This window comes from Chlorocebus sabaeus, chromosome 1, assembly GCF_047675955.1.
Source record: "Chlorocebus sabaeus isolate Y175 chromosome 1, mChlSab1.0.hap1, whole genome shotgun sequence".
Lineage (NCBI taxonomy): Eukaryota > Metazoa > Chordata > Mammalia > Primates > Cercopithecidae > Chlorocebus > Chlorocebus sabaeus.
The window spans coordinates 88,722,467-88,749,708 of NC_132904.1; the positions used below are offsets into that span (position 1 = coordinate 88,722,467).

At 39.3% G+C, this 27,242-nt stretch overlaps 1 pseudogene; it reads left to right on the forward strand.

Moving 5' to 3' along the window:
• The first annotated feature begins 21,824 nt into the window (after positions 1 to 21,824).
• LOC140712762 (large ribosomal subunit protein eL8 pseudogene) lies at positions 21,825 to 22,674 on the forward strand (annotated as a pseudogene).
• The last annotated feature ends 4,568 nt before the right edge of the window (positions 22,675 to 27,242 follow it).

Genomic DNA, 27,242 nt, shown 5'->3' on the forward strand with positions numbered 1-27,242 from the left:
AAGCACATAGCAATTTCTGCTCTCATTTACCAATGTATAATTCCTTAGAGAGAGAACAGCTGTAAATTGTAATCACCAGCACTCATAGTAACTTCGGGATGATGTGCAGCAGAGAAAAGGAATCTGGGCTGGGCTTCAACAGTACCCACCATATAAGAAAGTAGGATTGTGTACAACAAAATTTTAAAGCTTCTAATAGAATTAGTTAATTGATTATTAATAAGTAATCATTAATGATTGATAAAATAATAAATGTTTTAAACTCAAATGAACAGCTGCTGATGTGAGATGAGTTCCTTGTCACAAGAAAAGTGCAATCAGCCCTGGCTGGTCATATGGAGCGGGCAAGAAGCAGGTTCAGTGGGCTTCAGGTCTCTTCCATGTCCAAGATGCTATTACTAAACTTCAGTTGCCAGGAAGAAAAATTAGGAAAATGAGTGAGGAAATATGAAAAATTGAGAAGGGGAAAAAACAAAATCAAAGCCCTAAAGAAGAGAGTATTTAGCTAAAGTCATTGGCCATGGACAAGGTTGGGGGTGCTTATAAACCCTGGAAATGTTATGCTAAACTGTTTGTAAAGGAAGCATGGACCAGGCACAGTAGCTCATGCTTGTAATTTCAGCAATTTGGGAAGCCAAAGCGGGCAGATCATTTGAGCTCAGGAGTTCCAGACCACCCTGGGCAACATAGCGAGAACTCGCCTCTACAAAAAGTTAAAAAAAAAAAAAAAAAAAAAAAAAAAAAAAAAAGGCCTGGTAAGATGGCATGCACCCATGGTCCCAGCTACTCAGAAGGCTGAGTTGGAAGGATTGCTTGAGCTCAAGATGTTAAGGCTGCAGTGAGCCATGATTGCACCACTGCACTCCAGCAGAGCAAGACCCCGTCTCAGTAAAAGTGAGAGAGGGAGGAGTGTTCATTTTGGTAGAACACCAACCCATAGTTTTCCTCATATCCACAGAAGTTTCTGTGCAATAATCAGACATTAAGGGCACAGTGAGAGAGGGGATCACTCTTACAGAAACAAAAATTCTTCATTGGGAATTCCCCTCACTTTCCACACATCAGGGCTGGGCTTCCTTGCACTGTTTTGAACATGTGTTAATTGAATTTCTATAAGGGAAGATTGAAATAAAAATGTCAGAAAATAAAGACTCCACCTGAAATTCTGCCATATGGTTTACAATTTTTAGACTGAAATTTTGAAGGCCTAGTTTTCTAATGCACAAAAGACCAAAGTGATTGAAGACACTTCATTTGTCCTAAATCTGAAATGAAGCCATTCTTGGTGACCGCCCCTAACCCCTGCCCTTGCCACATACATTTTGACTCCTACTGCAGTGAGAGAAAGTTCAAATTTGAGAATAAAATTATAAGGAAGAATTGCCACAACTAAAATTTGTATTGTATAGATAATACATTTCTGTGGAATCCAATAAGCCCCAGTTCTGCGTCAACAGCTTATAGAAAGATGAAAAGACTCTCAGTCCTTATTACTCACTGAGCAGCTCCACTTCCTGATTCATTGGTTGAGCACGGACCTGACCTGCAGTACATGCCCTTCTGTGATTTTTATTAGGACAACATTGATTTGGTCTATTGCATAGACTCATGGAAGGGATTTCACGGTTAATCTAAATGACTTCCTTATTTTACCAATTAATAAGCTGAGACTCAGAGCAGAGAAGTGTCATGCTTGAGAATGGCAGAGGTGAACCTAGTCCTAGATAATATTTTATGGAACTAAGAGCAAAGATTCTGCAACCAGATTGCCTGGAGCCAAATACTGCCGTTTACTGGCTGCATGACCTGCAGCAAGCCAGATAACCTCACAGTTTACTCCCATGTACAATGGGGATAATGTTATTGTAGACACAACTGAGTGCTTGGAATGGCTTAGCACAGGTATTGTACATGGTGAGGGCTCAGTTAATATTAGCTTTATTGTTGTTATTTGGATAAAGGTCACCAAGCTCCAGATTCAGTATTTTGTTCCATAAAGAACACTGGATTCAAAATTGTTGATCTTTCACCTTCTACATGGGACACTTTGGACATCTGACAATCTCTATGAGCTCATTTTCTTATCTGGAGGGTGGAGGTAATAGATCCTACTTCATGGAACTGTGTAAGTACAAAAATAATGAGTGTCAAGCACCTCATATTGAGAAACACAAAATACTGCTTGTCCTGTCCCACCATCTGTGACTTCTTTCTTGAGGGCCTTTATTTAGAACTTCATATTTGGAGAGAAGAAGGTAAACAGTAGAGATCTTACAGAAAATTAATGACTGTATCATTTTTATACAGTCTATGCAATTTTACTTATGTAATCTTCATTATCCTCAATCCAAAACTGTGTCTACTATTAGCCCCATTTTACAGAGAAGGGAAGAGGGTCAGGAACATTAAATTCTTTCCTCAAGCCTACAGTGTTAATATGTGCTAGAGTAAGGACTCCAGTGAAGGTGCCAGGATGCACCGCTCTTGCCACTCTCCTCCTCCGCTCTTGCAGGGTTGGCAATTAACATCACAGTCTTAAGCCACTCTCATATGTAACTTTCTGTTCTAGTCTCTAAGGTGAATACAGATGCAGGAAAAGAAAGAGAAGAGTCATTTACTTGGTGCTCCTATATCCAGGCTCTCTGCTATTGCCTTTACTGATATTATCACAATTTAGCAAGACATGACATCCTGTAAGCCTGGAAACAAACTTTAAAAAAAAGAGTGCAGTGTTTTGTCTTATCTTTCACCACTATTTGATTTTTTATTTCAATACTAAGGTAAGCAACACTGGTGAAGGGGCCCATGAGCCTGTCCACACAGGTGTTTACTCAGAAACCTTTCTTCAAACAATTGCATTAAGTGAACTGCAAGTCGAGGAGCAGCCAAGATCAATTGCAGTAGCAGAGTCCATATGGGTTGTTATCTGCACAAATATTAAAACACCTACCATGAATTTAGAATTACTTCTAATCTAATAAAGAGTGGTGTCTGGAATTCATCAGCTACTGATCCAAAAGCTATCACTGGAAGCACCAGTACTGACACAGACCTGGCAGTGGATAATGGGAGTTTAGGAAGTCAGCTTCCCTGAGCTGTGGGGTTGTTGCTGCCACTGTTGTGTTGCGTTGCGTTGCGTTGCCTTGCGTTGCCTTGCCCTGCCCTGCCCTGCCTTGTCTTGCCTTTTCTTTTCTTTTCTTTTCTTTTCTTTTCTTTTCTTTTCTTTTCTTTTCGAGACAGAATTTCACTCTTGTTGCCCACGCTGGTTGCAGTGGCATGATCCTGGCTCACCACAACCTCCGCCTTCTGGGTTCAAGCAATTCTCCTGCCTCGGCCTCTGAGTAACTGGGATTACAGGTGCCCACCACCATGCCTGGCGAATATTTTTGTATTTTTAGTGGAGCGGGGGTTTCACTATGTTGGTCAGGTTTGGTCTTGAACTCCCGACCTCAGGTGATCCACCTGCCTCAGCCTCCCAAAGAAACCACAGTTGTTACAACTGTGATGATTAGGCTGACAAATCCCCAGGAGCTCCTTTCCTATCTTTATTTACATATTGCCAACTCAGCATTCTAAAAACTTAAAAAACATTATAACCAGACCATTGATGATAATTTTAGCTACATACATGCACATAACTGACTTATTACTATATTAATAATAACTAATATGGTGTTAGTTTTTCCAAGTGTATGTAAATATTTTCTTTTATGCTTACAAATCTGGGAAATGATCTTGAATTATTTTTGTTGTTCCCAATTTACAGTTGAGAAAACAAGAAAGCAGAGAAATTCAATGATTTTATCCAAGATTACACAGCTGAAAATTCAATCATTCTTAGATACTCCTGAATGTTTTTACCTAAAAGATAGCTACTATCCCAAGAGGCCAGATGCTGAGGTTACATTAAACTAAGTCAAATCCTAGCTCTCTCATGTAAGAACTGTGAGCCTTTGAATAAAGTACTAAACATGTTTAAACATGTTAAGATTTTTAATCTGTAAACTAGGGGAATAATAATACCTACACAATATTATTTACATAATATTGTGAGAATTAAAATTTAAATCATTCATGTAAATCACTTAGAACAGTGCCAGGTATATTGAATGGATTCACTGAATTTTAAATGTCTTAACCTTTCATAGATAATAGGCCAACAATATTTTAGCAATAGACTAAAATAATAATCTTAGAAATAGTGTAAAAAGCACCAATGTTCAAACCCTGACCTAATGCTTTCAACAGCATAAGTTTGGGTAAGTGTCTAAATATAATACGTCATGTGGGACCAGGTTATTTTTGCCCTACTAACCCCACAGGATGCGTGATAAAATATGAATGGAAATACTTTGAAATTTGCAAAGTGCTATGGAAATATCAGAAGTTATTATGCTGGTGTAATCCAAACCCTTCAGGTAACAGAAATAATACTAATAAATATAATATTGACTCACTGCACGTATCCCACACATAGTGTGGTCCATGAGTTTTTTCCTGAATGTATTCATGTATAATTGACAAATAAAAATTGTATAAATATAAGGTATACAACACATTTTTAAAATATTTTTTATTATACTTTAAGTTCTAGGGTACATGTGTGCAACATTCAGGTTACGTATGTATCCATGGGCCATATTGGTGTGCTGCGCCCAGTAACTCATCATTTACATTAGGTATATCTCCTAATGCTATCTCTCCCCCCTCCCCTACCCCACAACAGGCCCTGGTGTGTGATGTTCCCCTTCCTGTGTCCAAGTGATCTCATTGTTCAATTCCCACCTATGAGTGAGAACATGTGGTGTTTGGTTTTCTGTTCTTGCGATAGTTTGCTGAGAATGATGGTTTCCAGCTGCATCCATGTCCCTACAAAGGACATGAACTCATCCTTTTTTATGGCTGCATAGTATTCCATAGTGTATATGTGCCACATTTTCTTAATCCAGTCTGTCATTGATGGACATTTGGGTTGGTTCCAAGTCTTTGCTATTGTGAATAGTGCCTCAATAAACATACGTGTGCATGTGTCTTTATAGCAGCATGATTTATAATCCTTTAGGAATATACCCAGTAATGGGATGGCTGGGTCAAATAGTATTTCTAGTTCTAGATCCTTGAGGAATCGCCACACTGTCTTCCACAATGGCTGAACTAGTTTACAGTCCCACCAAAAGTATAAAAGTGTTCCTATTTCTCCACATCCTCTCCAGCACCTGTTTTTTCCTGACTTTTTAATGATTGCCATTCTAACTGTTGTAAGATGGTATCTCATTGTGGTTTTGATTTGCATTTCTCTGATAGTAAGTGATGATGAGCATTTTTTCATGTGTCTGTTGGCTGCATAAATGTCTACAACATAATGTTTTGATAGATGTAAACATTATAAAATGATTACCACAATCAAGCTAATTAGCATCTTCATCATCTCACATGGTTACCTTTGGAGGAGGTGAGAACACTCTAGATCATAGCAAATTAAAGTTCTGCAGCATAATATTATTAAATAGTCACAATTCTACACATTAAATCTCCAGAATTTATTCATACTGCAAATCTGAAGCTTTGTACCGTTGGATCATCATCTCCCCATTTCCCTCACCCCCTACCACCTGGCAACCACCATTCTACTCTCTCCTCTGCTTTTATGAGTTCAACTTCTTTAGATTTTACATGTAAGTGATCATGAAGTATTGGTCTTGTTGATTTTGTTTATGTTTTGGAAAATACCAGCTCTTTGTTTTCTTGTTCTTTTCTATTGTTTTTCTTGTCCATTTCTTCACATATCTTTATCGTTCCCTCCTTCTGCTAGCTATTGACTTACTTTGTTCTTTTTTTTTTAGTTCCTCGATGTGTAAAGTTAGATTATTTGAAATCACTGTTCTTTTGTCATATAGGCAATTATTGCCATAAATTTCCCCCTCATATATGCTTTTGCTGCATCCCATGAGTTTTGATATGTTGTGTTTCCATTTTCTAAAGATTTTATTTCCCTTTGATTTCTTCTTTGACCCATTGGTTGTTTAGGAGTGTATTGCTTACTTTCCACATATATGTGAGTTTTCCTATTCTCCTTAATATTGATTTCTAGTTTTATATTATTGTGGTTGGAAAATATACTCGATGTCAATCCTTGTAAATTTGTTTAAAATTGTTTTGTGGCCTAACGTATGATCTCTCCTGTAAAATGCATGAGTGTGCTTGAGAATGTGTATTCTTCTGCTGTTAGATTGAATGTTCTGTACATGTCTGTCAGGTCTATTTGTTCTACAGATGATTCCTGACTTACAATGATTCAGCTTACAACTTTTTAACTTTATGATGGGTTTATGGGGAAATAACCTGATCATAAGTCAAAGACCATTCATATGGTGGTGTCTAATGTACGCTTTCCTTGTTGATTTCCTAACTGGATGATGTATACATTGTTGAAGTGGGGTCCCATACTATTATTGTATTGCTGTCTATTTCTCCATTTGGTCTGTTAATATTTGCTTTATATATTTAGTTGCCCCATCCTTGAGTGTATATATATATTTATAATTGGCATATCCTCTTGATGAATTGACCCCCTTATCATTATAACCGCCTTCTTTTTCTCTTGTGACAGTTTTTTACTTAAAGTCTATATTGTCTGATGTAAATATAGTCACCCAAGCTCTCTTTTGGTTACCATTTATACGAAATAACCTTCACCATTCCTTCACTTTCAACCTATGCATAATTTTAAAGCTAAAGTGAGTATTTTTTGGACACAGCATGTAGTTGGATCTTGTTTTTATTTTATCCATTTTTTATCCACTCTATATCTTTTGATTGGAGAATGTAATTCATTTATATTTAAAGGGCTTGCTATTGCTATTTTGTTAATTGTTTTATATTTTGTAGATTTCTATTCCTTTCTCTCTTTCTCTCTTCCTTTGTGATTTGATGATTTTTCTAGTAGTATGCTTTCATACGTTTTTCTTTATAATTTGTTTATCTGCTAAAGGGTTTTTTCTTTGTATTACCACAATGTTTACATAAAATATCTTATAACAGTTGATTTTAAGCTGATAATTTTTTTGATTGCATATTCTCCCTACACTTTATGTTATTGATGACACAATTTACATATTTTATGTTGTATAGTCATTAACGCATTATAGGATAGTTATTTTAATACTTTTGTCTTAAATGTTACGCTAGTATTAAAATTGATTTATATGTCACAATTACAGTATTATCTGAATTTGACTATATTTTTTTTAACCAGTGAATTTTATATCTTCACATGTTTTCAAGTCCTAATTATTGTCCTTTCATTTGAACTTGAAGAACTCCCTTTAGAGTCTTGTAAGGCAGATCAGGAGATGAAGAACTTCCTCAGCTTTTGTTTGTCTGGGAAAGTCTTTATCTTGCCTTCATTTCTGAATGATAGCTTTGCCACATTTAGTATTCTTGATTGGCAGGGTTTTTTCCTTCAGAACTTTGAATATATTGTACTACCGTCCTGGCCTGCAAGGTCTCTGATAAGAAATCCATAGCTTTATGGAGGTTCCTTTATATGTCATGAACAGATTTTTTTCTTGCTGTTTTGAAAATTCACTCTTTGCTTTTTACTCTTGATACTTTGATTATCACTTTTCTCAGTGTAATCTTCTTGGGGTTGATCCAGCTTAGGGACTTTTAAAATAAATGAACCTGGATGGCTATATATCTCTCCCAAGATGTAGGAGGCACACAGCAGTTATTTATTTAAATAGCCTTTCTGCCCTTTACTCTCTTTTCCTTTCTTTCTTTTCTTTTTTTTTTTTTAATAATCCTGTAATGCATACAGTGATTTTTTTATGGTATGCTATAAATCTTAGAGACTTTCTCTACTCTTTTTTATTTTTTTCTTTATTCTCCTTTGATTGGATAATTTCAAATGACCTGCTTCTGTATTCTCAAATGTTTTCTTCTGCTTGATCAACTCTGCTGTTGAAGTTCTCCATTGAAGTTTTCATTTCAAACAGCTCCAGAATTTTTTGGTTCCTTTTATGATTTTTATCTCTTTGTTCAACTTCCTGTTTTGCTCAGGTGTTGTTTTCCTGATTTCATTGAGCTGTATGTGTTCTTTTATAACTCACTGAACTCCCTTAAAATAATTATTTCAAATTGTCAGGCAGTTTATAGATCTCTAATTTGGGGGGGTAAGTTACTGAACAATTATTGTATCCTTTCAGTAGTGTCACATTTCCTTGATTTTTCATGCTCCTTGAAGTCTCCTGCTGCAGTATTCACAGCTGAGGAAGCAGTCACCTCTTCCAGTTGTTTTTGTTTTTGTTTTTGACAGGCTTTGGGAGAAAAAGACTTTCATCAGTCAGACTGCCTAGGTGTTCCTGTAGTCTTTCAGGATTTTTCTATGGATGAACCTTCTCCACTCCTTTTGTTACTTTTGGGAGGGGGAAGTCTTAGGATTGTATCCGTTTTCTCAGTTCCACAAAACTAGGCTGGGTGTGAAGAGTTTACCATTTAATTTCCCTAAGGTAGTATCTTGAAGTGGTCAAGGTTAAGCATCCTTTTTCAAGCCGGCAAAGTTTTGCTAGCTGTCTGTGTGTATACCCGGTGGTCTGAAGGGGCCTACTCACACTAGCTACGGTGCAAGGGGAGGGCACACAGAGCAGTGGGGCATGCATGGGTGTGTTGGTGGAAAATATGCAGGTGATGCATCCTACTAGATAAATGGGTAGGCATCTTGGTGAAGTCATAAGGCAGTTAGTAGAAACCATGGCCCTTTGTTGTATTCCATGCCTGGCTGCTATGAGGCCCCACCCCATTTCCCTGCTCCTACCTGCCCCCAGACTATTCAGCCATGCTGATCCCCTCAGTATTCTGAGTGCAGAGAGAAAGAAGTGGGCCTTGTGGGCAGGAAGCTGCATAGCTAGAGAAGAAGGCACTCAGCTGTGCTCGTACCTTCCCCCATGGATAAATTCATAAACTGAGGGGATCTGTACTGGCAATGAACTGTGCTACCTTGGGTAGGGGTGATTAGGGTAGAGTAAAACTGTTCTTATGTTCTTCAGTGTGCCTACTCACAGATTCATTTTCTTCCAACAGAGTGCCAGGACCTCCCTGCTTAACTCCTGGGCTCTCCTCCATGGATGGTTGTCAAAATCAGTGTTTTTATCAGGATACAAGGTTGAAAATTCTGATTCTGCCATCTTTCTGACATCCTCAATGCCTTAGATGCTGAATCATATATGTCATTTTCACAAAAACCTTAGGGGGCAATATTAATATCCACATCCTATGGATGAATATGGTGAGGCTGAAAGCAATAAGAAATTTGACCAAAGTCACTCAACCAGTAAGTGATGGATGGGATTTGACCCAAAACAAAATATAGGGAAATGCAGGTCTTGAGCTTAAGCTCTTAAACACTATACTATAAAGATGAGCTAGTAAGCTGTGTAATGGCAAAGTAAGAACCAACAATAAAAGAATATACTGGTTTTTTTTTGTTTTTTTTTTTTTTTTGAGATGGAGTCTCGCTCTGTCACCCAGGCTGTAATGCAGTGGTCCGATCTCAGCTCACTGCAAGCTCTGCCTCCCAGGTTCACACCATTCTCCTCCCTCAGCCTCCCAAGTAGCTGGGACTACAGGTGCCCACCACCACTCCCGGCTAATTTTTTGTATTTTTAGTATAGACGGGGTTTCACTGTGTTAGCCAGCATGGTCTCGATCTCCTGACCTCGTGATCCACCCTTCTTGGCCTCCCAAAGTGCTGGGATTACAGGCGTGAGCCACTGCGCCCGGCAAGAACATACTTTTATAAATGCAAATGCTTGTGAGAAAATAATAAATTACCTCTAGCTTGTATATTTTTCATCTTCATATATAGATACTGTCCCCATTTGGAGGTTTTACTGAGGAATCTCAAGTGGTCGCTAATCAAATCTACTTAAATGTTTGTATCTCAGCTAGAATCCACCACTCAAAGAAAAAAAAAATTAAAACCAGAAAGCATTTAAAGATAGTGACCCCCCGCCCAAGGTATTCCAGGGAAGGAAATTGAAATGCCATTTCAATTGAAAAAAAATTTGAATTTATAATCTTGAGTATTTCAATCTGTTATTTTGGAGCTTGGCAGTATTACAAATTTATTTGCATCTTTTTAAAGTAAAATACTGTCAGAAATTTGATTGCATTTATTTTTTACCTACTAACCCTATTTAGAAGAGGCCAATGTTGAGGGATATTTCTTTTCTTTGACTTAAAAACAGATCAAAATAATTTTTCCTTCTTTTTCCCAAAAACAAAAGAAGTTGTCAATACACTTTAATAAGACTCAAACTGTCTCCCTCTGTGCTTTCCCTCAAGTTATCCATTTTTAATTGTCTTCAGATCTTGGCATTTTGATGCCATGGATAGGAATTGTGACTCTTTCCAGTCTCCCCCACCCGCTTCCTCGTATGTTCACTGAAATAGGCTTAGAAGCCATCTGCATCTCTGTATGGAGGCATGCTAAATGTCAGTTCTCCCATTGGCTCCACACAGAAGAGGGCTCCAAAAGACCTGCTGGTCTCATACCCAGACTGCTGTGGCCCTTGCCTTGCTGGGGTTTTGTTTTTTATTTTTCTATTAATATTTTAACACCTGGGTTGCATGCACTTGGGAAGCACTTTTGTCTCAGTAGGGAGTAGAAGACAAGCTCCAGAGCAAAGATTTTTTTTTTTTTCTTGGAGACAGACAGAGAACTGGTACTTAGGATCTGCCTGAAGAGCACAGTCTCCACTACCTCTCTTTTTGGTAGGTTAGAGGGAGTAATTATTAATGTTAAACTTTAAGAAAGCCAAAGGATAAAGAAGAGAAAAATATAGGTTGGTTCAATATTGGACAGAAGAGAAGAATAGAAAAGAGGAAAAGGAGATGATGAAGGAAAAGGCTAAAATAGAGAAAGTTGAGAAGGAAGGAAGCATTAAGAGGAATGAAGAAAGAAAAGAATGTAAGTCCTAGGCTTAGCACTGAGGTTGCAACAATAGGTAAATCTACAGTAGGAAGAAATTATTAAGAAGAGAAGATACGGAGGGAGAAAGGGAGAAATGAAGACTTCTATAATGTCTACTGTGTACCAGCCATGTGGTTAAAGCTTTGATAGCCACTCTGTCATTCGATCTTTACCACATTTGTATAAAGTGCACATAAAAAAAAGTTAAGCTCAGAGTATTTTGAAAGTTACATAAATTTCAAAGCTAATCACAGAATCCAATCTTCACTGGTCATTAAATCATACAGTAAACCCTTGTTGAGGATCTTCTGAATAGGTGTCATATGCTGTGTCAGTTTTCCAAGTGAGTGGTACAGTCTCTGCTTTTCAGAACCTCACAATAAAAGCAGATTTTTTTGACAACAGGTGGAAGTCTAACACAAGTTGATACGGCAGGGCTAAGAATCTGGAGAATTCTATACAATACAAACCTGTCTCTGGGTTTTAAGATCCAAATTAGAAGTTCAAGTTTATTCTAGCTTGACTGGAATGATCCTAAACTCTTTAGACTATTTATGGACATTCCTTGGATATAGAATTCATGTATTACTCAGTTTTATGACAATTGGAGGAGTTTGCCTGAGGCAAATACTTCCCACCTATAGTAGGATCAGTCTTGAAAAGAACTAGGTCTAGAATATCATATGTGGAAGAACTACGAGCACCAGGCTTAAAGGATTGTAACGTGCCAGCAGAGAAAGAAGTTCAGAATGGCTGAATCTAAGGGAATAGGGAAGAATCAGAAGGTAAGCAAGGATTGTAAATTGGGGCAGGGTTTTAGATTTTATTTTCAGGGTGAAAAGAAGCCACAGAGGGTTTTAAGCAAAGGAATTGGTGCAATCTTATTATGTCTATTACAAGGATGATTTAGGGAGATGATGAGAAGAGTAAGTGGACAGCAAAGGAATAGAGACCAGTTCGTAGGTGAATTCAGTCATCTGGGTAGTAAAAGATGATGACTAGAACTGGGTAGTAGCAGTGGAGATGAAGAGAAGAGAGTTAGATTTGAAATATATTGTAGCCACATGGTCGATGGGACTATCTGATTGATTCTACGTGGTAGGGAGGGTAGAATAGAGAAATGAGAAATGCCTTCTTTTTCCAGTTTGGGCAGCATATTGCAAAGTGATATATTTATGAAGACCTGTAAAAGTGAGTAAAAAAGAATTTTTCATTGTGTTGTTAAGTACTATTGCCATATAGAAACAGCAGTTCTCTCTTGGACTTTTTGGTTTTACATACATATTAAATACACAAGTGAAGAAGTATGGTAGACAGTTGGACCTACAAGTCAAGTTTTAATGGAAGAATCAGGGGAAGAGGCACAAATTGGGCAGGATCCAGCATATCCAGGAAACACAGGATAGAAGGAGAAAGGAAGAGACCAAGATCTAAGCCACTATGTATTCCAACATCTAATAGGCCAACCAAGAAGAAGGAACCAGCTCAAAGATGAAGAAGGAATGACCAAACAGGTAACAAGAAAACTCTGAGAGGGTGGTATCAAGAAAGACAAGAAAAGAGAATATTTCCATAAGAAGGGGATGGTCAGATTATCTAGATATTGCTTAGAAGTCCTGTACAATGAGAGCAAGAAGTACCCATTGAATTCAGCCAGGTAGAGGTCCCTGGTGATCTTGAGAAGAGTAGTTTCAGTTGAGTGTTTATTGTGGAACACTGAATTGAGTGGTTTGAGCAAGGAAGGAGAAAAGAATTAGATACAAGAAGACTGCAAAACCAAAGTGAAAGGGAGGAGAAAAATGGGGCAGTTCTTTCAGATGAACCAGGAATCAAGAGAGAATGATTTTAGGTTAGGTTTTTCTGAGATGAGAATACATATGCAAGAAATGTATGAAGAAAAAGTTTCCAGGAATACTAGTCATGGGATCAGGGAACAGAATGGGGCAAGAAGCAGCTCAGCAAAGGAGAGATCCCTGGCAAAATACTGCTAAGAGTGGCTAGCTCCAGACGGAAGCCTTAAGGGAAGTTACTCCCAGAGTTCCCTTACCTTTTTTTTTTTTTTTTTTTTTTTTTTGAGACAGAGTCTCGCTCTGTCGCCCAGGCTGGAGTGCAGTGGCGCAATCTCGGCTCACTGCAAGCTCCGCCTTCCGGGCTCACGCCATTCTCCTGCCTCAGCCTCCCAAGTAGCTGGGACTACAGGCGCCCGCCACTGCGCCCGGCTAATTTTTTTTTTTTCTATTTTTTAGTAGAGACGGGGTTTCACCATGGTCTCGATCTCCTGACCTTGTGATCCGCCCGCCTCGGCCTCCCAAAGTGCTGGGATTACAGGCGTGAGCCACCGCGCCCGGCCAGTTCCCTTACCTTAAACAGTGAGAGCTGGACTCTCACAACCCTGCCTCCTCCCCACTTAGGAAATAAATTCCAGACACTTCTGGACTTCTGAGAGGACATGAGAAATGAAACATGGTAAAAGGAAACACGGGGGATCTGAGTCAAGCACCATCTAAGAGCTTGATCTACTTTCCTGAAAGAGAAATTTTAGCAGAGACTTGGCATATTTCTTTTGGGACACTTGTTTTTATTTTGCAGCACAGATTTTCCTTCAAAAGATCTTTACTGAGCACCCACCAAGTGTTTGTCCTGAATTTGTGCTGCTGTGTTCTGTGGTTTGCAGCAAGGGATGCAATTTGGGCCTTTCTGCACTAAATTGTGTGGTTCCCTTAATGGGCATGCGTGTATACACAATCCAAAGATGAAAATGTGCAAATATTGAAGGTCTATAGTCATGCCTTCAATATCCATTTAACAATTACCTATTTCAAACTCAAATCCTGAGTACTTACCTGAAGCTCAGTTTATAAAAACAAGTGGTTTTCTTCCTGCCTCTGACCAGAAATAAAAATTTTGCAATTCAAACTCTGATGACAATTTAGTGCTGGCATGAGTGATGTAACAGATTCCTCCTCTCCCACTGTTCTGTTAATGGAAGGAGAATGCAGCTAATACTCACAATTTGCAGGAAAGAGACAAGAGTGTTACGTAGTCTGATTTCAAATAACCCTAGCTCTAAGTTACGTGGGTGACAACAAAAAAAACTTCCTCAGTCTCCAGTGTAGTTCATCCTGTTAGTGTTGAGACTACAGAAATAAGTCACAGAGATACATCATCTGCTTCTGTAAAGCTATGCACAATCCAAATATAATACAGAAGATGCATGTAGTCCTAGCAAACATCGACCTGAAACGATTTGAATTTATCCCCATTTCTCTTCTGTCCTGAAGAAATTGCTCATTCAAAATTTACTCTGGGCCGGGCGCGGTGGCTCATGCCTGTAATTCCAGCACTTTGGGAGGCCGAGGTGGGTGGATCACTTTGAGGTCAGGAGTCTGAGACCAGCCTGGTCAACAAGATAAAACCCCATGCCTACTAAAAATATGAAAATTAGCTGGGTGTGGTGACGCTAGTCCCAGCTACTCGAGAAGCTGAGGCAGGAGAATCACTTGAATCCAAGAGGCACAGGTTGCAGTGAGCCAAGGTTGTGCCACTGCACTCCAGCCTGGGAGACAGAGTGTGACCCTGTTTAAAAAAAAAAAAAAAAAAAAAAATTTACTCTGAACAATATTGTGACACAAAATTTACTCTGAACAATATTGTGACACAATTTATTCTTTCTTTTTTTTTTCTTTAGAGACAGGGTCTTGCCATATTGCCTAGGCTGGTCTTAAGCTCCTGAGCTCAAGCAATCCTACTTTCTCAGCCTCCTGAGTAGCTGGAGCTATAGGCACATGCCATCGCACCCGACTTAAAGATTTTTTATTCTTTATTTTTGGTACCTCCTTCCTTCTTCATAGTCAGGACTATTGATTTGTTCAAAATCTCATTTCCTTGAACAAGCTGCTCCAGCTGACAACAGAATAGTGGTAGTAAGTCCCAAAACAGCCCTAGCCTGCCTTGAAATCCTTCTCCATAAATCTTCCCTTTTCTAGGGCACTTCAGAGTAAGTATGTTTCCGGAGCATATGCAGATCTTCTCCCTTGGTCAGTTTCTAAAGACAGGCTCAAGATAACCATATATGACTGAGTGTTTCATTGCAAGGAGGTGTGTGGACATCAGTAGGTGAAAGAATGTGTCAATTTCCTAAGAAGTAGAAAAATACGAGGCAGCATTGGTCCAAGCTGGGACCTGAAGATTCTCTATTCCTCAAGCATCATGGAGTGCCTTTAGTAACTACTGTGGTATGCTACCAGATGGCCTCACTTCAGGACTGCAGCACCCATGGCAGGCTGCTCAATGTGTTGGCAACTGCATTAGTTTCCTAGGACTGCCCTAATGAAATACCACATGTTGAGTGGCTTAAACAACAGAAATGTGTTGTCTCACAGCTCTGGAGGATAGAAGTTCAAAATCAGGGTGTTGGCAGGGTTGACTCCTTCTGAGAGATGGGAGGGTCAAAAATCTGTTACATGCTTTTCTCCTTGGCTTGTAGGTGGCACTCTCCCTTGTCTTCACATCATCTTCCCTCTACAGCAGATGTATGTCTCTGTGTCCATTCTCCCCTTTTTTTTTTTTTTTTTTTTTGAGATGAAGTCTTGCTCTGTCATCCAGGCTGGAGTGCAGTGGCACAATCTTGGTTCACTGCAAGCTCCGCCTCCCAGGTTCATGTCATTCTCCTGCCTCAGCCTCCCATGTAGCTAGGACTACAGGTGCCCACCACCACGTCTGGCTTTTTTTTTTTTTTTTTTTTTTTTTGTATTTTTAGTAGAGACAGGGTTTCACCATGGTCTCGATCTCCTGACCTCGTGATCCGCCCGCCTAGGCCTCCCGAAGTGCTGGGATCATTCTCCCCTTTTTTATTGGATTAGGGGACACCCTAATGACAACATCTTTATTTGATCATCTTCAAAAGCCTTATTTCCAAATAAGGTCACATTCACAGGTTTCAGGGGTTAGGGTTTCAATATTTTTTTAGGGAACACAATTTAGCCCATAATGGCAACTGAGAGCTCACAGATAAATCTCCTCCTAAGATTGCCCTCAGCTGAAGAGAGCCACCTCTCCCAAGTCATTCCTTTTCCCTGTGTTAACCCACATCCTAAAACTGGTCACCGAGGGTGATGTCAAGGCCTGAACACTCTACCCTGATTCGAGACAATTCTGCAGGGACATCCCAGCTCCGAAATTTCATATAAGCTGGTACAGACATCTGTCTGGTCCTTCTTGTTTCACCTTCCCCATAGACATTACTGGAAAGCATACCCCAATACACTTTCCGCAGGCGACTATCCAAATCAGAATCTGCTTCCTGAATCATACCATTTGTAGTAGTGCTTCTCTGAGCTTGCTCTGTGCCAGATACTGGAGACCAGAAACAAGACATATCCTAACCTCTGAAGCCTTCCTCAATATCAGAAGACATTATTAAGTACAGAAAGAAAGATTTTCATCACACATAATCTGCCTTTGAAGCCTTCATTTCCTATTGTGTGACTTGTTTATCTTACTTCCTCCTCTCCCAAATCTTAACCAATAATCATATCCTCCATCTTCTCTTTGCAAAATCTGCTTCTTGAATGAAAAAATAAAGAGGACAAACTATTGTCAATTAAGCATAAATATGAGCTAGACATTTTGTACATGTGATCTCATTTAATTCTCTCAACAGCTCTATTACCTTCACATTACAAATGGAGAAACAGAGATTCTATGAGGATCAATAAGGACTCAGCTCATCTGGCTTACAACAGACCCGCAAGGATGAAAACCCCAGGGCTTTTGATTGCAGAATGTGGGCTCTTTCTATCACACCAGTGGTTCCCAGACACATATTCCACAGGCCAATCAATTAAAAGCAAACAAAAAATTGGCAAACAGAAGTAAAGCTAACAACTTTGGATTTTGCCAGGAATATAAAAAAGTAAAAGCTTCAGTCTTCTACCACCACCATTTCACAATAAAACGAACATTTCAACCCAGAAAATTTTGCAAACATCAAATCTCAAAACAGAGGATTAGCACTTACAATTGAATTAATTCAGCTTCGTGAAAAATATAGCACATTGCACTTCGTTTTACTCATTTTGCCACAGACTTGTGAAATTTTTTTCAAGAACTGGTAGAAATCTCAGAAAGAAAAAAAAACAGTTTGGATATCCCCTATAAGGTCTGGGTTTTATTCACACTAAAGTGTAAATGACCTCTTCAGGTTAGTTAGCAAAATATGTTGACTAAGAAAATCTATCTAAGTCAGTTCTGATATGATCCAATATAACTAAGAACTACATGGGAATGCTATTATACTTTTCAAGAAACAAAGCAAAAATTAAAAAAAAAAAAAAAACCATTGTATTTTATAACTTGGCTATTCTTTCCCCCAGATTTCAGATCTCTCTTAGAAGTCAAAAGCTGGCAAGGGTCCAATTTCCAATGAGAAGGTTTTTCTTTGGCCATATCCATTCTCATTCAAATTCCCTATAAAAGTTACATTCAACAATTTTTATTTTACCATCAGTTACCTTTGGTACGGAAATAGTTAGAATTTACATGTTAATAACTGAAACCTTGTAAAATGCCAGCTCTGGGTTTGAAATGTATGCATTTTATAATGTTGCCGCACATACTGTCTAACTATTTGGGAGAGGTATAATGAGTTAATATATTCAGTAGTTGCAACGAATATATCTTGAGCAGAAACACTGACTTATATATTTAAGCATCCTTTATCCAGAAGGTTCCCAAAATGGCTCATAGATGATCTAAAGATCAGCCGCCCACCAGTGAAAGGCAGATGCCTTAGGTGAGGAAACCCTTCTGCCAGAGGTTTCAGTAGCACAGAGAACATACTGCAGCATTACATGGGGTGAGGCTCTAATTCCCCAAGTATTACAGATTTAGAACTGATGTGAGGTGTTTCGTTTGAAGAACAGAAGTATTTTAAGAAGGCTGAGTGCAACTTTGAAGTGGCAATCATTCCTTAGAAGCAGCTTGTCACTGTCAAAAGAATGAAGCCTCAGGAGTTCATCAGAGCTAAGCTTGAATTCCAATTCCATTACTTATCCAGCTGGGTGACCCTGAACACAGCCCACTTCTTCCTTGTAAATGTACAGGTGACAACGGTACCTTCTAGAAGCTTACTGAACAATCGAATACAAGATTGCACACAAGAAATGATAGTTTTTGTCATCACTGTATCTCTAAAATGGGAATATCCATGGATCTCAAACTGCTGTGAGAATAATAATTTAAAAAATAAAGAACATTTAGTGAGGAATTATTACGTGCTAGGGAATGTGCCTAGTGCTTTACGTGTATTAACTCATTGTGTCCTCACAATAAATGTATTATTTTACAGATGTAGAAACTGAGTCACTTGAAGAGAAAGTAATTTGTCCAAGTTTGTCACCCAGTTAACAAGTGGCAATATCCAAATTTGTAGTGTCTGAGTATATGGTTGGTATCAAACAAATGGTATTTAGCTGACCTCTTTAGAGAATGAACTGGAATGCCCAAGCCATTTCCCTACCTCCATTTATTTTTCTGAATGTACTCAAAGAAAAAGCTCACACTGTGCCCCTTTAATCTACCTTCCCCCAGAAAACTCCTTCAATTCTATTCAATGCACAAAACCCTTATGGAGCTCCTGAAGAAGGCAAAGACTCTTCGAGGTACTGCAAGCACACAATGTTTTCAGGATGCAGGTCCAGTCCTGTCTTACAACAAGGCCACAATCACAACTAATTATCAAACAGATTAGTCTGTGATCAGCCTTATAAAAAAAGGATTAGCCAAATTTTATGAACTCAATCAAGGGCAATCTGCAAAGAGGAAGGGCATCTGAGTGAGCCTCAGAGACGGTACTCTTTCTAGGCAATCTTTGATGGAGTGTCATTCCTTTGGGTTAAGTAGCCCTCTTCTAAAATATAAACACTTCTTCCCAGAAGAGGAAGGCATTGCAGTTTTTACATAGTAATGTTTTTTTTTTTTTTTTTTTTTGGAGACAGAGTCTGACTCTGTCGCCCAGGCTGGAGTGTAGTGGCGCTATCTCGGCTCACTGCAAGCTCCGCCACCTGGGTTCACCCCATTCTCCTTCCTCAGCCTCCCTAGTAGTTGGGACTACAGGCGCCCACCACCACGCCCGGCTAATTTTTTTTGTATTTTTGGTAGAGACGGGGTTTCACCGTGTTAACCAGGATGGTCTCGATCTCCTGACCTCGTGATCCCCCCTCCTCGGCTTCTCAAAGTGCTAGGATTACAGGCGTGAGCTGCCGCGCCCAGCCTACATAGCAATTTTTTAAGATCATTGTCAGCTGTGGCTAACTGACCTTATAATGTCAGCATGCTGGGCCTTCAGAGAAAAGGAGCAGTAGGACAGGAAGGAAGCAGAAAGCAGTACACGGGTGACATGCTCCGAGGACATACTTCGGCTACCTCCCCAATGTTCAGAACTATTGACCAGCCGTGTCACTGGCAGGAGCACACTGCCCTTCCTGAAAGGGATGGACAGAAATATCAGAGAGAGGATTATAGTTACACACATGACAGGACATTTCCACACAGCACGTAAATGAACAGTTCTAGAGTCAGTTTCCAGTACTTTGACAGAGCCAGAGGCAAGGGCAATGGATGGCTTAGGGGCTTCTCAACCCTCTTCATCTTATTCCATAAAGGTGGCTCTCTAAGAAATTCACTTTAAATCCAGAGGGTGACCAACATATTCAGAGGAAGGAAGATAGCTTTTTATTTGAAAAATCTATCTGAAGTTGTACTGATGTTGTATAAAATATAAGAGTTTGAAAACCAAACAGATCTGAGGGTCTCTTACCTACAGCAAGACTACAAATTCCTAGCTGTCTAACCTCAAGCAAGTTAACCTTCCAATTTAATAAGATTGATGTAAAATATCATGCCACACTAGAATATACATTGTATAACAGCAGGGATACTTTTTTATTTTAAATGCTATGTCCCCAGTGCCTAGAACATTACCTAGCATTTATTGAATGACTTTGTGAATGAGTAAGTAAATAATAAACAATTATTTCATTCAAAGCCTACTATGTGTTAGGTATTGTTTTAATAACTGGATTTCTATGAATACTATATGAGATGCTATCTACAAAGCAGTTGGTACGCTAACTGCCTGACAGGTTCTTCCTGCCCACTGCAAATATAAAAATTAACTTACCAAGATCATGGCATTGTGGTAAAGAAAGAGTTGAATTAGGCTGAGCCCTGTGGCTCACACCTGTAATCCTAGCACTTTGGGAGGCATAGGTGGGAGGATCACTTGAGACTAGGAGTTCGAGACCATCCTGGCCATCATGATGAAACCCCATCTCTACTAAAAATACAAAATTTAGCCATACATGGTGGCACATGCCTGTAATCCCAGCTACTGAGGAGGTTGAGGCATAACAATCACTTGAACCCAGAAGGTGGAGGTTGCAGTGAGCTGAGATCACGCCACTGCACTCCAGCCTGGGCAATCGAGCAAGACTCTGTCTCAGGTGGAAAAAAAAAGAGTACAATTGATACAAGGCCATGCCATGGGAGAGAGAGTTATTACTCTAATCAATCTCCCCAGAGGCTCGGAGGTTAGGAGTTTTTCAAAGATAGTTTGGTAGTCAGTGGCTAGGGTAAGGGCCATGCTGATTGGCTGGGTTGAAGATGAAATCACAGGGAATCCAAACTGTCCTCTTGTGCTGAGTTGGTTCATGGGTGCGGGCCACAGGAAAGGTTGGCAGGTCTGAGTGGGGCTGTACAGTTGTCAGAAATGCAAAAACCTGAAAAGACATCTCAAAAGGCCAATCTTCCATTCAACAGTAGTAATGTTATCTGCAGGAGTAATTGGGGAAGTTGCAAATCTTATGACTTCCGGAATAATGGCTGGTAATTACTTAGAATTCAAACCCCTTTCATCCTCCTAATTTGGTGGCCTTTCATTAGTTTTACAAGAACAATTCAGTTTTGGGGAAATGCTGTTATTATTTAAACTGTAAACTAAATTCTCCCAATATTAGCTTGGCCCACACCCAGTAAAGAGCAAAGATAGCCAACCTGTGAAGCCAGAAGCAAGATGGAGTTAGCCGTGTCAGATCTCTTACTGTCATAATTTTGCAAAGGTAGTTTCAGTGCAATGCCAGTGCATAGTGCATGGGTAAATAAATACTGTTTCCTTTATGACATTTTAAACAAGAGCAGTGGACAACAGGGGAGAGAGTCAATCCAAGCATTACTAACCATTCATCAGTGGCCCTACACCCTCACACTGACATTCTCAGTTGATGTGAAGGAGCCTCTGTTACTCTGCTTCTTGCCATTAGTTTTTTCACCAGAAGCTGTACTTTAACCACTAGCTGAAAATCCCCAGATCTTTCTAATTCAGATACTATCAAGGTTGCAAATCAAAGTGAGCTTCACTTAAAGCAAATACTAAACATCTAGTCAATAAACGGCTTCCCCTAAAATAGCACTGATTTTCTGCCAATGCATATTTTGAACACACATATTTAAGTCTCCTCAGGTATGTCTTTAAGTCTCCAGTGTCCATAAAGAATTTGGTAGTATTTTTCACACAATGGGTCCCCAGTGAGTAGAGTGTTTATTAGGTGAGAGACAGAAGGCAGAGGAAGAAGAGCAAAATATGGAAAATGAAAGGAGGAGAGGAGGAAGAAGGAAAGTAGAGAAAAGGGATCTCACCCTTGTTTGTACCTGTCTGGTCCATTTAAGCATCCCTTAAGGTAGTGGGTTTTGAACATCAGTGCATAGAAGAATCATTAGCGGACTTGTTGAAAATGCAGATTCCTGTTCCCCACTCCCAAAGATTCTGACTTGCTGTCTCCTCCTACCACCAAAGATGCCGAAAGGAAAGAGGGGCAAGGGAAAGAAGGTGGCCCAGTCCCTGCTGTTGTGAGGAAGCAGGAGGTCAAGAAAGGGGTGAATTCCTGTTTGAGAAAAGGCAAAGAATTGTGGCATTGGACAAGACATCCAGCACAAAAGGGACCTCACCTGCTTTGTCAAATAGCCCCACTATATCACGTTGCAGCTGGCAAAGAGCTGTCCTCTATAAGCAGCTGAAAGTGCCTCCTGCGATCAACCTGTTCACCTAGGACCTGAACTGCCAAATAGCTACTGACTGCTTAAGCTGACCCATGAGTACAGATCAAAGACAAAGCAAGAGAAGAAGCAGAACTTGTTGGCCTTGGCTGAGAAGAAAGCTGCCAGCAAAGGGGCTGTCCCCACTAAGAAACCACCTGTCCTTCGAGCAGGGGTTAAAACTGTCACCACCTTGCTGGACAACAAGAAGGCTCAGCTGGTGGTGATTGCACACGAAGTGGATTCCATCAAGCTGATTGTCTTCCTGACTGCCCTGTGTTGTGAGATGGGGGTCCCTCACTGCATTACCAAGGGGAAGGCAAGAGTGGGATGTCTACTAGCCCACAGGAAGACCTGCACCACTGTTGACTTCAGAAAAAGACAAAGGAGCATTGGCTACGCTGGTAGATGCCATCAGTACCAATTACAGTGACAGATATTATGAGAACCATTCTCACTGGGGAGGCAATGTCCTGGGTCCCAAGTCTGTGGCTTGCATTGCCAAGTTGGAAAAGGCAAAGGCTAAAGAACTTGCTACTAAACTGGGTTAAATGTACACTGTTGAGTTTTCTGTACATAAAAATAACTAAAATAATACATTTTTTTTTCCAAAAAAATGTGGGGGGCGGGATTCTGATTCAGTAGGATCCTGGGAAGGTACATTTTAGCAAGTGTCATCAGTCACTTCTGATACTTAGGTAGCCTTTGCAAGCCCTTTTGAGAAACATTCACCTACAGAAATAATGATGAAGACTACTGCAAGGAAGTTTAAGTAGTTCAGAAAAAGGCCATCTACATACTGAATTCAAAATACTTTGAAATAAAGGAGTAGCCATTTTCTCTGACCTCTTATCATTGTAGGGAACAGGGTTATAACGTCGCTTTTATCATGTTACAGTCTTGCTAAACATCCCAACTAGTTCTCACTGCCAGCAAGATAGAGTCACAATGTCAGCAAGGCCTTTCATAAATGAATTCCCACTTACTTTTTCCGGCTTGATCTCTTTACTCATGCATATAGCCTTCATTCCAAGCAAAATAATCTATGCATTGTACCCAAGCATGCTATAAACATCGTCTCTACATCTATGGTGGGGTTTCTAAAAATCACCTAATTTCCCCAACTTTGAGTGATCTAACACTTAATATTTCTTCAAATCCCAGGACTGATAGCACCTCCATCTTCCAGATGGCTCCTGCAAACCTGCTTCCTAGGTCCTCCAAGTTTGGTGTCCCCAGGTCTCCAAGCAAGACTCTTAAGAATTCCTGGCAGTTCCTAAAAGTCTTTGAATAAATTATCTTTTTCTCAAGTTTTCAAGAGCATTTTTCTGTTGATTTGGGTTAAAGAATCCTAAGTCATACACAATTTTTTCTTTAACCTTTACTCTTCCTACCTTACATTGGGCACTTAACCTATGTTGCCTTGTTCCACTTATTTTTCATACATCTCTGTATTCTTTCCCCAACTAAATTGCAAGGTCTTTTGGAGCACAGAGTCTCTTACAAGTTGTTTATGCATTTCTCCAAAGGCTTAGGACAGTGTCCTAAATAAAACATATGTAGTTGGGGTTGGGGGTGGGTAACTGACTGCCCTCAGAGGTTCCAAGTCGCCTTTCTGGCCTCAGCATCAAGTGTTCTTAAAATTCTGTTACCAAACTAGTTCTGGAATTTTCCAAATCATTACTAATCTTTTGCCAAACCAATCTAAACTGTGATGGACAGGAAGCATTCTTGTCTGTAACATTTCCCTGGTGCTGTTGTTTAATGAAGATTGCAGCCCTGTGAACATCTGCTTAAAAACAAAAACAAAATTCCTCCAGGGTAACTTGATTTCTGATCTTCATCAGGAAACATGTTACACTCTAGCACTCATCAGAGCATTTGTAAATCCCACACTGTAATTACAGAATGCAAACCTACATTTTTCCCTGTGTTTAGGAGGTAAAGGTTGGGATTTAGAGTCACAAGCCCTCCCTGTAGCTCACCAGGCTCCACTGTCTTGCCTCTTTCTTTCTAATTATCCAAAGTATATACTATTCTGCACCAAGACTGCTTTTCATGAGTGAAGGAACGTTGTTCAATCAAGTGAATTTACTATGAATCTTGCCCTTTTAATTTCCACATGGAAAACACACAAAAATACTCTATGTAACTATTTTTAATTTACTCTTCGCAGTAATTTCATATATACTTTAATTACCTATTCCTCAAAATAAATTGAAATTTTGGAAAAATATGGTAAAAAGATTTAAGCAGGAGCAACTTTTTTTGTATGCTGTTCATACAGCTAAAAGCTTAAGAATTTTCTTTGCAGAAACTCAGGGATATACCAAGTAGGCACATAGATATTATCAGTGTACTCAGTCTTGAAAAATACTTTTGATCACTTTTAGTACATTTTCAGTATAAAAATGATCTCTTTTTCTCCTACTTCTAATCAAGCTACCTTTTAGTTCCTGGGGACTTGAAAGAAAAGTGGTATATATGCAAATAGTAATAACCTTCAAGATTGACAAGAAAAATTATGCTCAAGTCTGAAGCAACCTCAAGAATATTTTCTACTTTCAGGTAACATTTCTTCTACGATAATCTAAGAGAATTCAGCCTGGGGTTATATTAAGAATAAACAAATTATCTTCTAAAGATCTTAATGCTAAAGTTCAGACAGTGAGTGACACAATTTAGATTTCACATGAAATCTGTCTCCATCAAGAATTCCTTAGACAACCAAGTACCACATTTAGAGCTCTTATTCTCTCCAACACAATTGAAAGTGTCACATGCAAAAGAAAGCCAAAGTTTTTTTAATCATAAGAAAACAATATGACAATGTCTTGCCTTAGACTTCAACTGAATTCCTCACTGCTTATTACTATTAGTATTGATAATAGGCATTTCTGTGCCACTAAAATATTCACAGGACTCCTTACCGTCACTGTATCTACAAGCTGCTCCTCAACCTCTGCGTGAGATGAATTAGTTATATTCTGACTTTTACTAACAGTGAAACAAAGACCTCAAGTACATAAGTAATCTGAGTCTTATAAAATGTTTTCACTTAACAGAAATCGGAAGTCATCATTTTTTATTACACGTTAACATTCTAAAACACTATGAGATGAAAACACACACACAAAATCCACCAATTATGGAAAGAATCATTTAAACAAAAAGAGTTCAAAGGGAGCTCCATGAGTCTACAACTTCATTTTCTTTGCAGTTTCATCCAAGAAGGCATATATTAACCTTGTACCCAGGCTTAACTAATTTTTCCAAGCAATTGCCAGAAACTTTCTTAGAAGTGCTAGTTCTTGTTCTAATAGTTACGATATCTAAATTCATGTGTGACAGAAACCTTGTTTTACTAAGAACAAGAGAGCGTTTTAATCATGAAACCAACTTCCTTGCCAATAAACTGCCACAATACAGCCACCACACAGTTGCTTTCCTGGCCAGTCAGTAATGCATGAGGTACAATTTCAAACTAGGACATTTATCAGTTGTTTATTCCTAGTGAAGCCCACAGTGCTACAAGCAGAACTACTGGGTTAGTTTTCCTCTTTATAAATGTCAGCTCATATTTTCTTTAAGCACAGGACTTTGAGAGAAAGAGATAAGAAAATAAAGGAAGCAAGCTTTGTTTGAATATCTCTTGCATAGCCAGTAATGGCAAACACTGTACTCCAGCAAGAGGTAATGCATGGAAGCATTTAACACAGTGTATACCTTACAGACAGTGCTTAGTAACTCATAATTAAAACTAAGATGAAAAACTCAATGAGCCTTTCCTCTGACTGGCATTTACCTGATGTGAGATAGGCATTTCTTCTTGCCCTAGGAGTGATTATTTCTAGAAGAATCACAGAAAGCCCGATGTACCAGATTGAGTTATTAACAGACAATCTGTTGTCTCTAATTTATCTGAATGTTCCAAACAATGTAAGCAACATATCAAACATATTTATTTTAAAAAGAAAAGGAGTCTCATTATTTGGAGTTGATAACAAAGAGGGGAGTTGCACCACCTCCATGACCCCACGACCCTAGTCCTGTTGCCAGCATTGAAAATCAGGGCTATCCCACAGCTACACCGTTCCCAGCCCAAATCCTGGAATTCTCCAATGACGCCTGGAACTCTCCAATGATCAGCAACTGGAATGGCCCTGCCTGCAAGCTTGCTACATAGTAGCCCTGTAAGATTCCTCCTTAGGCATGTGGGCACTCAGACTGAATATGGCTTAAAGCAAATGTAGATGTGATGACTCTTTCTGAACTATGGTTCAGCTTTGGTGTCTGGCTTTTCCTGTCCGAGATAGAACAGAGATGTAATGTTGAGTCTCAAGAGATCATTCTAGTGAATGTAGTGACAACTGCAGATATCAGTCCCAGGCTGTGACAAGGGCTCAGACCTTCATAAAGGGCTCAGTCATCACCTCCTAGATTAGCTGGTCCCTGTACCCCAAGGCCATTGCCTCAGACATGAGTGCTTTCCCTTGAATGTTGCCTCCTTTGAAACCTGGGGGAGAGGGTGAGGATCTTACTAGTATTAGCTCAACAGCTATTTCTTACTCAGCTAAAGAAATACAGTCAGCTAAGGCAGTCTTCTGACTGGGTCATGCTGATCGATATGAAAAAATCTCTTTCTTTTCTATTTATTTCAAGCCAAGACAGACTCACTAGCTGAACTCTAAATATGATCTTTATGAGTTGTGTTTTTCTTTGTTTCCAAGGAAGATCATATTAGTAAATTTATAGGAAAATTTCCAATATACAGACTGATACCTACATTGCTTTTTCTTGTCCTGCAAGTTTAAATACCTACAAACAGAACCTTAAAAAAATCTAAGAAAAATTTGTATATAATGCTACATAGGAAACATTTATTCATTAAATACATAATAAACACTTTTGAAGTGTCCCAGTGGTGCACAAGACAGAGACAGCCACTGCCCTCAAGAAACAAATAATCTGTCCCCAGGTTCTTAAAAGGACTAAAAGATTTTGCCAACACAAATGCCTTCTATAAGGAAAAAGCATCTCATCTAGTGTTATTCCCAAAGTAGGGGCTCAGCAGTAGTTAATTAATAATGATGAAGAACAATCAGTCCCTCATGAAACTGACTCAGTATTCCAGAAGTGTCACTATTTAAATGTGGCCTACATTTTCCCATCTTTTCTT